Genomic DNA, 14,175 nt, shown 5'->3' on the forward strand with positions numbered 1-14,175 from the left:
CGTCTTTTGCTCGTTTCTTATTTTCGCAGCCCCTTGTCTCAAAGATTATGATATTCCCGAATATCCAGCATGTTCAGGTATGAAAATCTTCCTCACGTAACAAATGATAGTTGAGACTTTTTCTTATCACTTCACTCAGAGATAAATTCTTCCTATCATTTTGCTAGGTTCACTGCATTTGTAAACTGAACAAAAAAGTGCGAGGCTGTTTTGCCGAGAATTGAATGTCAAGCGCCATTATATATAATTCGACCATTATATGAAGTCCATTCTATGCATACACAGTAAAAAGAGGGAGTAAAACAAAATTTTGTCAAGTTTGATAGTCAATGCAACAGACTTACAAAGAGGAGCGAAATTCCAAAGATGTCGGTGCTAAAGATACCATGTATTTTCCTATAAAACGATTTCTTGAGAAGACACGCTTTCACAGCTCTACGCAAGATCGTTTTGTTATAAATAAATGTGGGCTTCTGGCTTTTAGCGCAGCCACTGTGAAATGTGCAGCAAACTATGGCTTCGTTTTAGTTATTTTCCTGCGTCGTAACTTTCCACCATCAGGCCTACGCTCATTACAGGCGTCGTGGAGGGTTGTGGTTGCACCTCCTCCTTCCGCAACAAGAGAGCAACTAAGTGGCCTGGACATTCTTCAACAAACTCGTTCAATGGGATCTTAATTCTGCATGCAGAAGATAAACAAGACATTGATCTAAATTGAACAATATTTGAGTCCTTAAAAGAAGTAGAGCCGAATGCAAGAGGTACCCGAACGAACTCATTGGTTTGATGGTCTCAGCTTTACTACTCTCAAGAATGGCACACATGAAGCACAAGTGATTTTTTCATACCTCGGCACCAGTCGCCGTAACCTTCTTGTAACTAATCTGAGTGTAAATAAACACAACAGTGAGATGCAAATGCTTTTCTTCATCATGACGTCTGTTAATTATTTCACAAATTATACTGCCCCTTTTCTTCCCGTAGGCTTGGGTGTAGCTCTCCTTGTCTACTTATAAATATAGACCCTCTTTTTGAAACCGATAACTTGCACAGTCGCCCCCTACGAGGTGCTAGGAAGGAAGTAGCATTGTAGATAGAACGTGTGTTCAAGCATACTTCCGAAAACGTAGCGTATACGTAAACCACGATATGAAAGAAAAATATTTGTGAACAATAAGATAAAAAATACGGTATATGTCACTTTCATAAAAACAAGCAGATCAGTATCCTTACTAAATGATCGCAGCTTTATTTTCTTGAAATATATGTTTTCATTGTTCTCTTTAGATAATTTAGCTCGTATCACATAAAATGTTAAAAACCTTTTCTTGAACCGCTTATAGGCAGTCGTAATTGTTAACAGCCAGTAATTAATATTTCCTGTAACTAGGTAGGAACAACTAGTTTTTACATTTTGTTCTTTCAGAGTTCTGTACCATCGTTTTATTCCCCTGCTTTCATCATCATCATCATCATCATCATCATCATCATCATCATCATAATCATCATCGTCGTCGTCGTCGTCGTCGTCGTCGTCGTCCTCATTATCATCATCATCACCATCATCAGCCGCACTATACCCACTGCAGGGCGAAGCTCTCTTCCATGCTCCTCCAATTATCCGGTCCCGTGATAGCTGCATCCCCTTGCCCCGTGCGAACTTCTTAACCTCATCCGCCCACCTAAACTTATTTGTTACCCTAATAAGATAAGCGACCATCAGTTATCCTCTCTTCTCTCTACATGTCCTGCCAATGCCTGTTTATTCTTCTTGATTTCCACTAGAATATCAGTAACTTGAGAATTATTTCACTGATCCACTCCGCACGCTTCTTATCCATTAACGTTACCCCTACCATGTTTCATTTCATAGCCCTCTGCGTTGTCCTTAAGTAGAACTCTCTTCGTTAGCTTCCACGTCCCAGCGTCATAGGTGAGTATAGGTAAGATGCAGCTATTGTATACTTTCTTCTTCTGCGGCATTGGTAAGCTGCTAGCCATAACCAGCGAGGATTTGCCAAATGCGCTGCCTCCCAGTCTTATTCTCCTTATTTCCCTTTCCTGTTCCGGATCTGCGGTTACCACTGTCCTAAGTAGACATATCAGCCTACCACATGCAGTGTTCGCTACCTATTGTGAATTGCTGTTCGTTCCCGATGCAGTTGAACATTACCTTAGTCTTCTGTACATTGATTTTCAAGCCTACCTTTCTGCTATTTCTGTCTAGGTCATCAATCACTTTTTGCAGTTCCTCCCATGAGTTGTTTATCCAGGCAATGCCTCAGCGAATTACAGATTACTGAGGTATTCTCCATCAACCGCTATCTCTTACTTATCCAATGTCGCTGGGGAAACAATTTGCTGCTTGTAGGTTAATTACGTCTTTCATTAAACTCAATTAGGTCATTCAGAAATCGAAATAGCCGCGATTGTTATAGGCGACGTCGATATGGAGTCACGTTTTACTCGACGTCTGGTGACGTAAGACTAACTTCCGGTGGCTGGAAATTTGAGAAGTTTTAACGTAAAGAGCCGGAGAGAGCGTGATTTGCATGCAGAAATGGGTGGCACTGGTTAGAAAGTGTGTAAAGAGAGGTACTCAGCCACCTGTAGTCCGAAATTTTATATGGGGCACTTTGACCCACTAAAGTAAGATGAGGCGAAAGCCTTTATTTGAAATGCCGCTGATTCCTGCGGCGGTATTACAGAAGTGCGTTCAGTTTGCGTTCAGTTCGGAATCCTCTGTGATTGGTTGGAAGCACTTCCGCTCAAAGCCTCGGAACTGAACGCTTTTACGCCACGGCATCCCCTCCTCCTTTCGGCATAACTAGGCACCGCAAGTGCGTATCAGGGCAACGAAAAGCGTTAAGTTTGAGTTCACTTTCTTCAATACCGGCCCTGCTGTACTACTTCTCCTTCTGTAGGCTGCGTGTAGCCGCTTTCGAGGAAACACCAAATGAAAGGCGCACTGCCGACACCTGCATCGGACGCCCGGCGGTGTTAGCTTCGTATATGTGTTAATCGCTAGTAACGTCATAACCAGTATTGACGTCATGCACTGCAGAATTTGCAGTAAGAAATGCGAAATCCTTAACCCTTTTGCTGTACACGGTAAATCACGTACCCTTCGTCGAACGCAACCATCATCATGAGCCGTCATCCAAGTTCTTTCCAAAGCAGTCTTTCCTGGCGATGGTGGTGAAAACTTTAATTAGAGAATGCCAAAAGAGAATTATGCTGCCGCCGTTCCATGGGTGGCCTTCCGGCTGCTGGTTGTGGCTTCCAGGTCATGCCTGGCTGCGACTTCCGCTGCCCAGGTCGTAATCCGCTGTTGAATATTCGGCTCCGAGCTGGCCAAAGAAGCCTCCCATAGCAGCGGGCCGTTTAATTGCGAGGAGATGAAGGGAAAGTGCGCTGGACATAAGTATAAAATGTGAGCACAGTCTACTCGGAGAGATCTGCATAGCGTGCATTTGGGCGAGAAGACACAGGGGTAAATAAGAGCAAGGTGTGCAAGAGAGCGGAAAGTTTGGGCCTGCAAATGGCGCCACGTACTCTGTTCAATTTTAGATAGGGACTTGTGATTGGGAGGGAGGGATAAGCGGGAGTTGCGGTAGTGAGGGTAATGTCATGGAAGGTGACGAGGGAGGCACGCTTGGCCATCACAGAATGGAGGGGGCTAACTGGTTTGGTTATCTCGCGAGCGATAGTATTTGCCGTCTCATTTCCAGGGGGCCCTGTGTGAGCCAGAACCCAGAAGAGTTTGATAGGGTGAGAAAGAGGGAGGGGGGAGTGCTCAAGAATGTTGAGCGCAGAGGAAGGGATTCGACCCTTTGCAAGTTGCGGACTGCTGTCTTAAAGTCGCTAAATATGAAAAGCGCCGGTGTGCTGGCAGTGACGAGGTCAATGGCTGCTTCCTCTGCAGCAATGGAAGTGAGAGCAGTGGTAGTGGCGGCGGAGAGGGGGGTTCATGTATTAGAAACAGTGGCCAGAGCATAGGTGATGTGCGATAAGTATGGTACCGCAGTATGGTACCGTACTGGAAACAGAGGGTACAGGCGCGGGCAGATCGGCGAGCCGCATGATGCTCACGGTGCACGTTCTTGGGAAAGTGGTTGAGAGTGAGCATGGAGACAATAATGGAGGGTTAGAGATGTTTGACACAGACCGGGGAGGCAGGGGTAAAGCGAAGGGAAAAAAGAAGGGCTCTGAAAGGGGTGGTACGAGATAGACGACCTAGTTGTGCCGTGCGATGGGCCTCCACAGGTTTTGAAAGAGTTTTGTGGACGCCCTTCGCCAGCAGACAAGAAAGGGGGTGGAAGTGGGAAGCCCGAGAGCCGACCTGTAGATTTTGGTGGATGAGATGGTGGACCTTCTCATTCTCAGTGTGAAATAGAAAGAGTAGGGAGGGAATAGATAAGGCGGCTTAGAACAAAGGCATGCGCAAGACGCTGGAGGTCGTGCTCGCGCATGCCGTTGTACCGGTTAGCGACCCGCCAGATCAGCGCACCGCCTGCTGGACGATGGTAGTAAGGTAGGAAAGGACAGTAGTGTGGTTTCCATTGGACTGGAAAAAGAGACTGAGAATACGGATGCAAGAAACAGAAGGGACAGGATGGGCGTCGATCGTGAGGTGAAGGATGAGAAATGGGGTTAGGACAATGCTTTAAGCCAGGAGGTGCAGGAGCTCCGACTTGGACAGATAACAGACCTACCCAACTGTGCGAGCATAATCGGCGACCATGTCCGCGCCTGCCTGGAGGACTGCTTCCATCTCTAAGATCACCGGTAGTCACCCAGAAGGTAATATCATCGGCGTAGAAGGCATATGAGAAGTTAGGGATGGTAGCTAGAGCACGTACCCTAGGGAAAAGAGTGATGTTGAAGAAATGGTCAGAGGGACCAGAGGTTCCTTTTTGTTTAATGCAAAATTTAGCAGGCCATGGTACTGAGGGGACGAAATGATGGTGTCAAAAAACTGCCTTGGTTTTTGCAAGTGTCATAAATTTCATTTTGTGTACCTGAACCTCCAAATGGGCATAAAACTGAATGATGAGAGGGAATAGTAGGAAGCAGCTAGCATCGAAGGCCGTTCCATTCCGACATAGAGCAAGGTGCCGCTGGTAGAGTGAGTTATAAAAGGCACCACAGTCAGGGATTAAAAATAAAACATGGTTCAAGCACCAGAAGTCTGATGACACACCTTCTGTGTTATGGTCAGCCTTCCGTGCAGAGTATATCTGTGCTTCTTGATCTTACAAATTATTTTTTTTTTCTGCTAGTCACGAAACGTTGTACACCTTCTAGCCCAACACATGGCATCACAAAAACAGCTGTCACCGCTTCCCCTTCCCCTTGCCCTATTCTGAATACACTTGCCCTATAGCTCTTATCCACGGATAATTCGGCTGGTTTTGTTGTATTTCATAACGTCGGCTTCGAAGGATAAATAAGCAATATATCTAATTTTCTAAAAAAGAATGTAGCTGTGCTCATCCACTTTTTCACCCAGTGTGAGGAAAGGCGTTGATACTAATAGATATGGATAAATATTGCAGTGTTTGGGTGAGTTGGTTTACCATGCTGATCATGAAAGGCCAAAGAAAGAGAATGAGCCTTAGTCTGTCGCATTCTGTTGTCCTTGTTTTTTGTTGCTCTTTCACAAAGAATTTAGATTTGGGATTTTGTTGTCACCTTCTCGTAGAAATTTTCTATCTTGCCTACGTAGCACCAGATATTTGCTCGGTGAAAACAGCCTGCACAGTTTCCCTCTAAACCCATACATGAGGTAGATATAAAAACGCAGAAAAAAGAACTGATATCCCACTCTTCCCACGAATGTATGTAGCCAATCTTGTTCATTTGTACACTTTTTTGACACCGTTCTTCAGCCATGGCTTGACAGCAGAGCAGTTAGCCGAAAGGGAACTGCACAGGCCAGTGGCTTCTACCCGGCGTGCAACCTGTCATCTTAGCCATGGTCACTGACAAGAGACGGAATATCTTCCCGATACTTTGACCTCACAAATGTCTCAAGAGTTTCAAATGCAGAATTCTTTCGAATTCAGCGGTAAGACCTCTGTAGCGGTAAGACCACTGTAGGGTGCTACCGTACATGGAGGGACGAGAACACATGTGCTGCGCCAGATGTGTTTCTTTCTTGCGAGAAGGTGTATAACGTCATCCATCTTGAGTTTGAGGGAAGGGTCTCCAAGCGGGTTACAAAATCTCCAGCGCTTTGTCTTAAAATCATGTCTTAAAATGTAAATTGAATAGAAAAAATGCAAGTAACCTAAATACTTGTTGCTACATCTCAATTGTATAGCGAAGCTGGCATTTGCCAAAACCAGGAGGCAGCATAATGATGTGAAAACTGAAGTCCTTTTACCTTAGGTAGTTTTTACAAATAATATATTTACTGAAGGTCTCTTCAGCCTTTTCTGAACACATTTCATTTTCATTAAACGACAAGATTTTTTTCTTTCTGTGTAAAAGCCATCAGACAGCAGTAGTAATCATATCTTGTTGTTAACCAAATACTGTCCTAGAACGACTTCAGCTGTGAGGAATGCCGCATTGAAAGATTCCGGAAATTGTGAGCACCTGGTATTATTTAACGTGCACTGACCTCTAGGAGTACACGAGCGATTTTGTTTCCGCCTTCTCCGGAAATCGGCCGCTACACCCGGAATGTTCGTCAAACTACAGACGCAGTAATGACATAAAAACGAAGATAGAAAGTTTTTATTTTTATGTCTTTGTATTTGTAACAGTGAAATTAATGATAGCTTTGTTATGCGAGAAACAACAATAGGGGCATTTTTTAGGAATGCCGAATACCACATCAGTGAGCATGCGCGTTTCTGTATAGGGGAGGCATCGAGCGAAATTTTAGTGAACCAACAGTACGCGTGACTCGAATAGGAATGAAATGTTTTTCTGCTTTTGCAGGTCGTATGCTGAGTGTGTTCTGACAAATTTCTGGCAAACACCCGGTATAGTTATCCTTGCGACTGGGAACCTTTGCCTAGCTGTACACCTTAGCCGAACGAGGCTTGCTGACCTGCTGTGATCATCTAGAGCATGAGCCATATTAATAACAATAGCGCTTGATAAGGTTTTGCCAGTGAGTGTAATAGTGTAACAATGCTTTGCTCAAAAAACGCCGACCACCAGCATCAAAATAAAGATATGCACTTAATGCGGGATCGCGCGAGATAAGCTTATCCTCGCACAAAATGATCAGTATAGAATAACGGCCTGGGGGGCGAGTTGGTGATGATGGAATTGAACGGCGGCGCAACACGGAAACGGACACAGACAAGAAGGGGACACCACATGCGCACACTACCAACTATTTATTAAACGGAAAGGTGGCATATTTATACGTCCATCTCAAGCATCACACTCATCGCCACAGTCGGTGAGTGTGATGCTGTCGGTGCGGCTCGGCGTTCACGTGTTGGGTTTGGAGCGGACTGTGGCGATGAGTGTGATGCTTGAGATGGACGTGGGATGGATGAGTGCGTCTGCTCAGGAAGCTACTTTGAAATGCTGGCACAAACTGCTGGTTTCCATGTTGGTTTGAAATGAATTAGCAAAGCGGCCAAGACCCGATGGTTGAGATGGTGGCGTTAACTGAGAGAAACAAATTTTAAGGCAAAAAAATGCAAACGAGCGCCTGCTGCAGCAGCTGTACAAAGAGCCACGTGAGCCCGCTTGCCCCTCAATAATCTACGCTAAGGCCGTTAGTTCCAGGGCCAGCACTCGCGTCCAATAGGATTTTCTATAAGCGTAATTTAAAGATACGTTTTTAAAGCAAAATATACAAACGTGATCAAAGAAAAAAACTGGATTTTGTGATGTAGAGTATAGAAGAGAAAAATGAATAGCCGCGAACACAATCTCAACATTCACTAAAAGTACATGTCAAGAAATATTCCAAAAGAAAGGTTATAAAGGTAGATTTCTCAAAACAAATAACATGATATACAGGAATTATTACAACATGCAGCAACTGCTGTTTCTAATGCCCAGGGCGTATGACCACCACTCAATCAACTAAAATAATTTTGAGTTTTTTTTTTGTACTTTACAATGGTGCACTTCTTGGTGACAGCCAACACATTCAGCTGGTGAGTTTGATTGGTGTTGTACTCGAACAATTTCGCTGAGAACCTACACTCAACGTTGCCTTTGCTGTAGTTAGTTTTGGCATGTCAAAAGTCTCCTCTAAAGAACCCTCGCGGTCATATATCAATTGCGTGTAGAATGTTATGATTACATGGCTTCTTTCTGCGGTTGCGGAGAGCTTTTTCGTGCCTCTCCGGAAGATTGTCCCTACATAATTTGCGGTACAGCAGGCCCGTTGCTGACGGCAAGGAATTTGTATCAGCAACAGCATAGAAAGAGTTCCAGTGACCGATTATTCTAGCTTATACATCCAACGCGAAAACAGGAAAGTAAGCCGGCATAGGCACGCTGCGATGCCGCTCAACTCCTCAGAATCCCATGCAGCGGGAGTGCCCGGCCAAACCATGGCATGCACAGAATTTGTTTTCTTTGGTTTGTGGGGTTTAACGTCCCAAAGCGACTCAGGCTATGAGAGACGCCGTAGTGGAGGGCTCCGGAAATTTCGACCACGTGGGGTTCTTTAACGTGCACTGACATCACACAGCACACGAACGCCACTCCGTTTCGCCTCCATCGAAACGCAGCCGCCGAGGTCGGGCTCGAACCCGGGTACTCCGGCACAGTAGTCGAGCGCCGTAACCACTGCACCACCCAGGCGGGGCAATGTACAGAATTCAGTAACCTGTAAGAATTGCTAGATTATGGCATATGACTAGCATTAAAAAACGCCTATTATGAAATTTCTATTGCGGGAAACTAAGTCACTTTAGAGTGAGCAATTTAGCATTGGTGATAATAACGCCTTGTAAATACTGCCTAATGTTTTTTATTCATGTGTATATACAAAAAAGCAAGAACTGCATTTTATATTGCAGATTTTGCGCAGAGTTCCATGTAATTGGGTAAAGGTTTCAGCATATGCTAAGTTATAAATGTTTACTCATTCGTTTTTGTCTCATTATATGGGCACGTAATTCTCACTGCACAAGAAAATTTGGCGCAGCAATTTGTGGCACATTGCGCAATGAGGTGCAGCGATGCAGGAGGCTTTCGACAAGCCGTTGACGGTCTGAACACCTAAAGAAGCGTTCGCAGTTAAGCATACTGATTGCTTCGTATTTAGGTACACAAAAACAAAAAAAAAAATATAAAGAAATTTTAAAAATAGGCCGTATGATTGTTATTTTTATGGGACACTGCATATGCTATTCAAACATTCCTGCACGTTGAAGCCTTTGATTGCCGATAAAGACGGTGTTTCGGTTATGTCCGCGGCTTCCCCCGTAGCCTCGCTTGCTGCCAAAACTACCTCCTCGTAAGTGTTCGAACATTTTTATTTCCCTACTAGCCGAGCCATTGAAGCTCAGAACACCACACAGTGCTGATGAAATCTATGCCGGCATTCGTCGCGAGGTGATAGTTGACAAGCTTGGGAACCGGATCTATAGATTATATTAAGTTACAGCTCCGGCTAGCTATAGTTTTCAGCTGCACCTAGAGCGCACCTGCTTGTCACGCGCCAGCTATCCCGGAGCCCGCGTTTTGACTTGATTTCAGCTATTTTCTTTAGTAGCATCATACGAAAAAAGTAATGAGTTTATTTACCGTTGCTGGAAAACAGCTCTTCGACTTGAAATCAAAATATCTAATCAATAAATGTGACTTTGCAAGAGGACAAGAGCCAACAAATACACTATATGTTGTACTATTGGATTCGCTAAAATAAACATTGTAATATAGCTCTCATCTATCAGTTCAGTTCAGGCGTTCAGTCGTGTCCGACTCTTCGTGACCCTATGGACCATGTCACGCCACGCTTTCCGGTCTCTCACTATCTTCTTAACATCACATAGCTTCATCTGCAGTGCCTCATCGATGCATCCTGTTAAAAAGAACCGCCAAAACAGAGGCCAAATAGCATTAGCATAAAAACGAAAATTTTTTATTTAAGAAAAGAAAAGATATTTCGGATTCAACCAATACAAAATTCATATTAGTTTCTTGATAAAGAAAGCCGCCCTACAAGATTTCGACCGAAAATAGTGGCTTCTTTAGGTTGCGTTTGATCATTTTGCAAAAATACTGTAGCATTACCCTTTCTAATTATTGCTGTAAATGATGAACAATAGCGACAAATTTGCGCAAATTATGGTCCACAGTTAAGGCACCTCTCCGTAACCTGGTTTATGGGGTTTTAACGTCGCAAAGCAACAATGGCTACTTCAGGCGCCGTAGTGGAGGGTTTCGAAAATTTTCACCAGCTCGATTTTTTAACATGCACTGACACCGCACACCACGGTTAAGCCTTACTTTACGTCTATATATAAAAAAAGTCTTCCGTGTACTGTACGATGTCATTTAACGATAAGGAATCCGAAACCACCATCGAAAAGCTGCCGCCGCGGCCAGGATTCGGTCCCGCACCCTTGGAAACTGTAGATGAGCGCCATAAATATGTCACCAACAAGGCTTCTTTCGCCTTTATTGCCTTAATTTCACAGAGACTACCGGCTGGTCTGTCGCCCTTGCGGAACGTTTCACGCACTGCAAACAGCTACTGAAGGATGCACATATTCAGGAGTAGCGCTACAAGCACACCAACAAAAACATACCAACAAGCGGGCGCCTGCGCTAAATCAAACGGAAGGAAACCAGCTGCTATACCAGCTCGCCTTGTAAACAATCAACCAAGCTCAGGGCCGGAGGAACTGCGCCCCGCGGATACTAATCATGGGTGTAGAGATAACGTAAAAATTTGCATAGCAGCAAGGCTTCCTGACAGGCAACGCTTCCTTCTATCCCATTCTTTTGTCGCTCTGACATGACCAAAGGCCTTCCTCCAAGCATAAACAAATATCCCTCTCCCAAAACATAAACAACACACATCGGAAATCGATGCGCAAAGCACTACCGCGTTTGCTTCTCACCACTATTTGTCGCAGAATACGCTGCTTCCATGTAATGTAGCGTCACTCCCGAGTAGCCCTCACGTGCTGTTTCAGCTTGGAATAACTACGAAATCTAGAACTGTCCGACGGCACAACACGCGCTAGACCAACACACGAAATGCATTACTTGCGGCGCCTTGAAGCAGCCCTTAAGAAAGGAATTCCTTCGCTAACTATACCTTGCTGAAATTTTTCTCATTTGACTATTTATCTTCCTTAGGTAAGATCAAAGGAAGAAATATCTGCCTGACACTCATTCGTTTTTGGCCATATACAAAGGAATGACTAATTTATTGCCCTGATTAGGGAAGGCTTGTAATGTGCAGGAAAACTCATCCATCAGGACTAAGATGTCACGGATGACTTGGACCACGAGGAAGATCGAAGAAAGAGCAGAGGTCAGGAGTGAATTGCATTTGTGAGCTAGTGCCAGGTTTTCTAGAACGGCGTGCATACCACGTGCAAAGGAGGAGTATACAAAAAATTTAAGGCAAAATTGTTGCAAACCTGTGGTGCTTAAATGAAGGCGATGGTTGTGTTCTCAAAATCACTCATAAAAATGTGTTGCCGGATGTGACGACATCACCTGGCGATGCCATGTCGAGTCGATAGTAGTGCATAATGTTCACAACATATAGGGATAAAGATAAAAAAATTAACGGTTAAACGTGATTACAATTAGGGATGAAGATAATTATATACAGACAAATAGTGATGAGATAATCGGTGATAGATCATTAGTGATGCGTAGTTAGTGATAAATACTGAGGAAAAACTTCGCAGCACCGCTATTGCTTTCCCATTCTTCCGATGCAGCTTTTACAGTGACCTCTTAGTTTTCATGCTCTGAGTGTCTGCCGATGAGGCCTGATCTTAAGGGCAGTTCAATGGCGTCAAATGTAAGTTAGGAGAGCGCAGCAAGTTACCTGAAGATTTAAGGTGAACGTATCATTCAGATAGCATGAAGCAATAAAGAGCGATTCCGAGTTAATTAAACATAAAAAGAAATGGTCTGGAGCGTATTTTATGTAATGCAGACGGAAAAACCGTCCTATGATATGGAAACAGAGCATGTATCAGTGAAAATGAAGTTCTGGTCATAATAATGAATTTATAGCATAAACATTATATGAGGAATCAAATTCTAATGGGACGCTCGTACTTGAAAGGAATTCAATATTGCATTTACTTCGTGGTCAGAGGAACCAAATAATAAGTGAGTAGTATAATGTCGAAAATTCCTTTCATGCAAGAAATGAGTGCGTCAATACATGTGCTTCCATGGTGCAAACTTACGTAGCGAATTGTGGAAATATTCTTGCATACAGACTTGTAAGAACAAGACGACCCGCCTTTCCTCCACACTTTTTAATCTATGGCCTAAAAAAAATCTAAGCAGTGCTAACATTGTAAGTTAACTGATAATTTACTCACTGGTATCCACATAAACATAGCCATTTTCTTCGATTACTCCTATAGTCCAAAGAAACATTTGGCCTTGGCCACAGGTGTCTATTACTGTACTGCAGTTCTCTTTCGCTAAAGTACTAACTGGTATGTGGGGCGGTATTAAGATTTTTCATCTATTTTACTGCCTTCAGGTGCATCATAGCGGCTCATTTGCTTCACCGTAACGAAAATCTTTGCTTTGTGATGTGGCATGTTACTTTTTGCCGCTGCACCGCAGGCAATGTGTTCTGCGGAATATGACAGTGCGCCGACACAAACAACCATGAAGGCTGCTGGGCTCTCACCGATCAGCTGAAGCTCGCACTGCCTCGGTCGGTGTCGAGATTGTTTCACAACACGATCGCCTTGCTTCACCGGCCGCAGACTTCATTCTTCCGAACAACCCAATAAACCTATCTTCATTTGAGAAAAGGGCTGCGTACGATATGTACACGATAACCGTGGAGCTCCGAAGCAGGACGATACCCATGGCGACAAACGAGATAGGCTAACAGCCAGTGCCAGCCAGGTCGCTGTCCTTCTCATGCTCCAGTGCCATACAGGAGCAAGACCCCGACATTCTCGCGGGCAGAGCGAACAAGACTTTGAGGATTGGTACGTCTTGTACGAGCGGGTGAGTCGTCATAACAACTAGGGTGCCCGCATGAAGATCAGCAACGTCATTTTCTACCAGACTGACGTTGCTAGCCTGTGGTATCGGAATCATAAGCCGACATACCAACTTGGGACACCTTCAAGACATTTCGCGAAGGTTTTCGGTCGTGCCACAGTGCACAAACTACATGCTGAACAATCTCTACTCGTGCGAGCTCAGAATCAAGGTGAAACCTTCGAAAGCTACTTGAAGATGCCATTGATTTATGCTAGCGTGTCGACCCATCCACGGGTGCTGAAAAGATAAACAACATAATCAAGGGCAAATTGACGATTACACATTCCACATGCTGCGGCCAAAAAGCCCCACCGCAGTGAATATAACTTATATAAGAGTTTGTACGAGTTGCGCAAGCAACGCCACTGCACCCGTCGCTCTCCCGTACCTGCCGCGTCTTTCTCTGGCCTTGCTGTGAGAAGCGACCTTTTGGCTTGCGTCAAAGATTTTTTCCCAGACAAGGTCGCCCGGCAGCTGGCTCCTGTCTGGCCCGCGCCCGTCGTTTACAGCCCAGCTGCTTACCGCTAAGATTTAATACATCATCACGCAGAATGTTGCCGATGAACTTCCTATATTTGGCCCGCCGGTGCTGTGACACCCCATGTCGACCCTGTTCCACTGCAGCCCACAGCTGTTTCTTTACCTTAAAGCTGCGGCCTCCCTGTTGTTACACCGCCTCTACCTGTGCCAGTGAAAATGCCTCCAACTTATGCCGAATTACCGCCTGGCCTGCGCAGCGACAGCCATTTGCATAAATGCCGACTATGGCGCCGCCGCCTGTCGCTCCACTATTTCGGTCAACGACGACTCTCTACAATCCTTGGCACAGAAATGACAACCGGCCTGTATGCTATGCCTGTTACACTCCAGGCCACGTCGCCCGCCTGTGCCGTAGTATTTTGGGTTATCTCCCTGAACGCACTACCCTTGACTACAGTTAGCCGCAGGAGGCCTTGTGCTCAACTTCACTGC

This window comes from Amblyomma maculatum, chromosome 2 (assembly GCF_055883805.1).
Source record: "Amblyomma maculatum isolate TAMU_Amacu chromosome 2, ASM5588380v1, whole genome shotgun sequence".
In the NCBI taxonomy this organism is placed as follows: Eukaryota; Metazoa; Arthropoda; class Arachnida; order Ixodida; family Ixodidae; genus Amblyomma; species Amblyomma maculatum.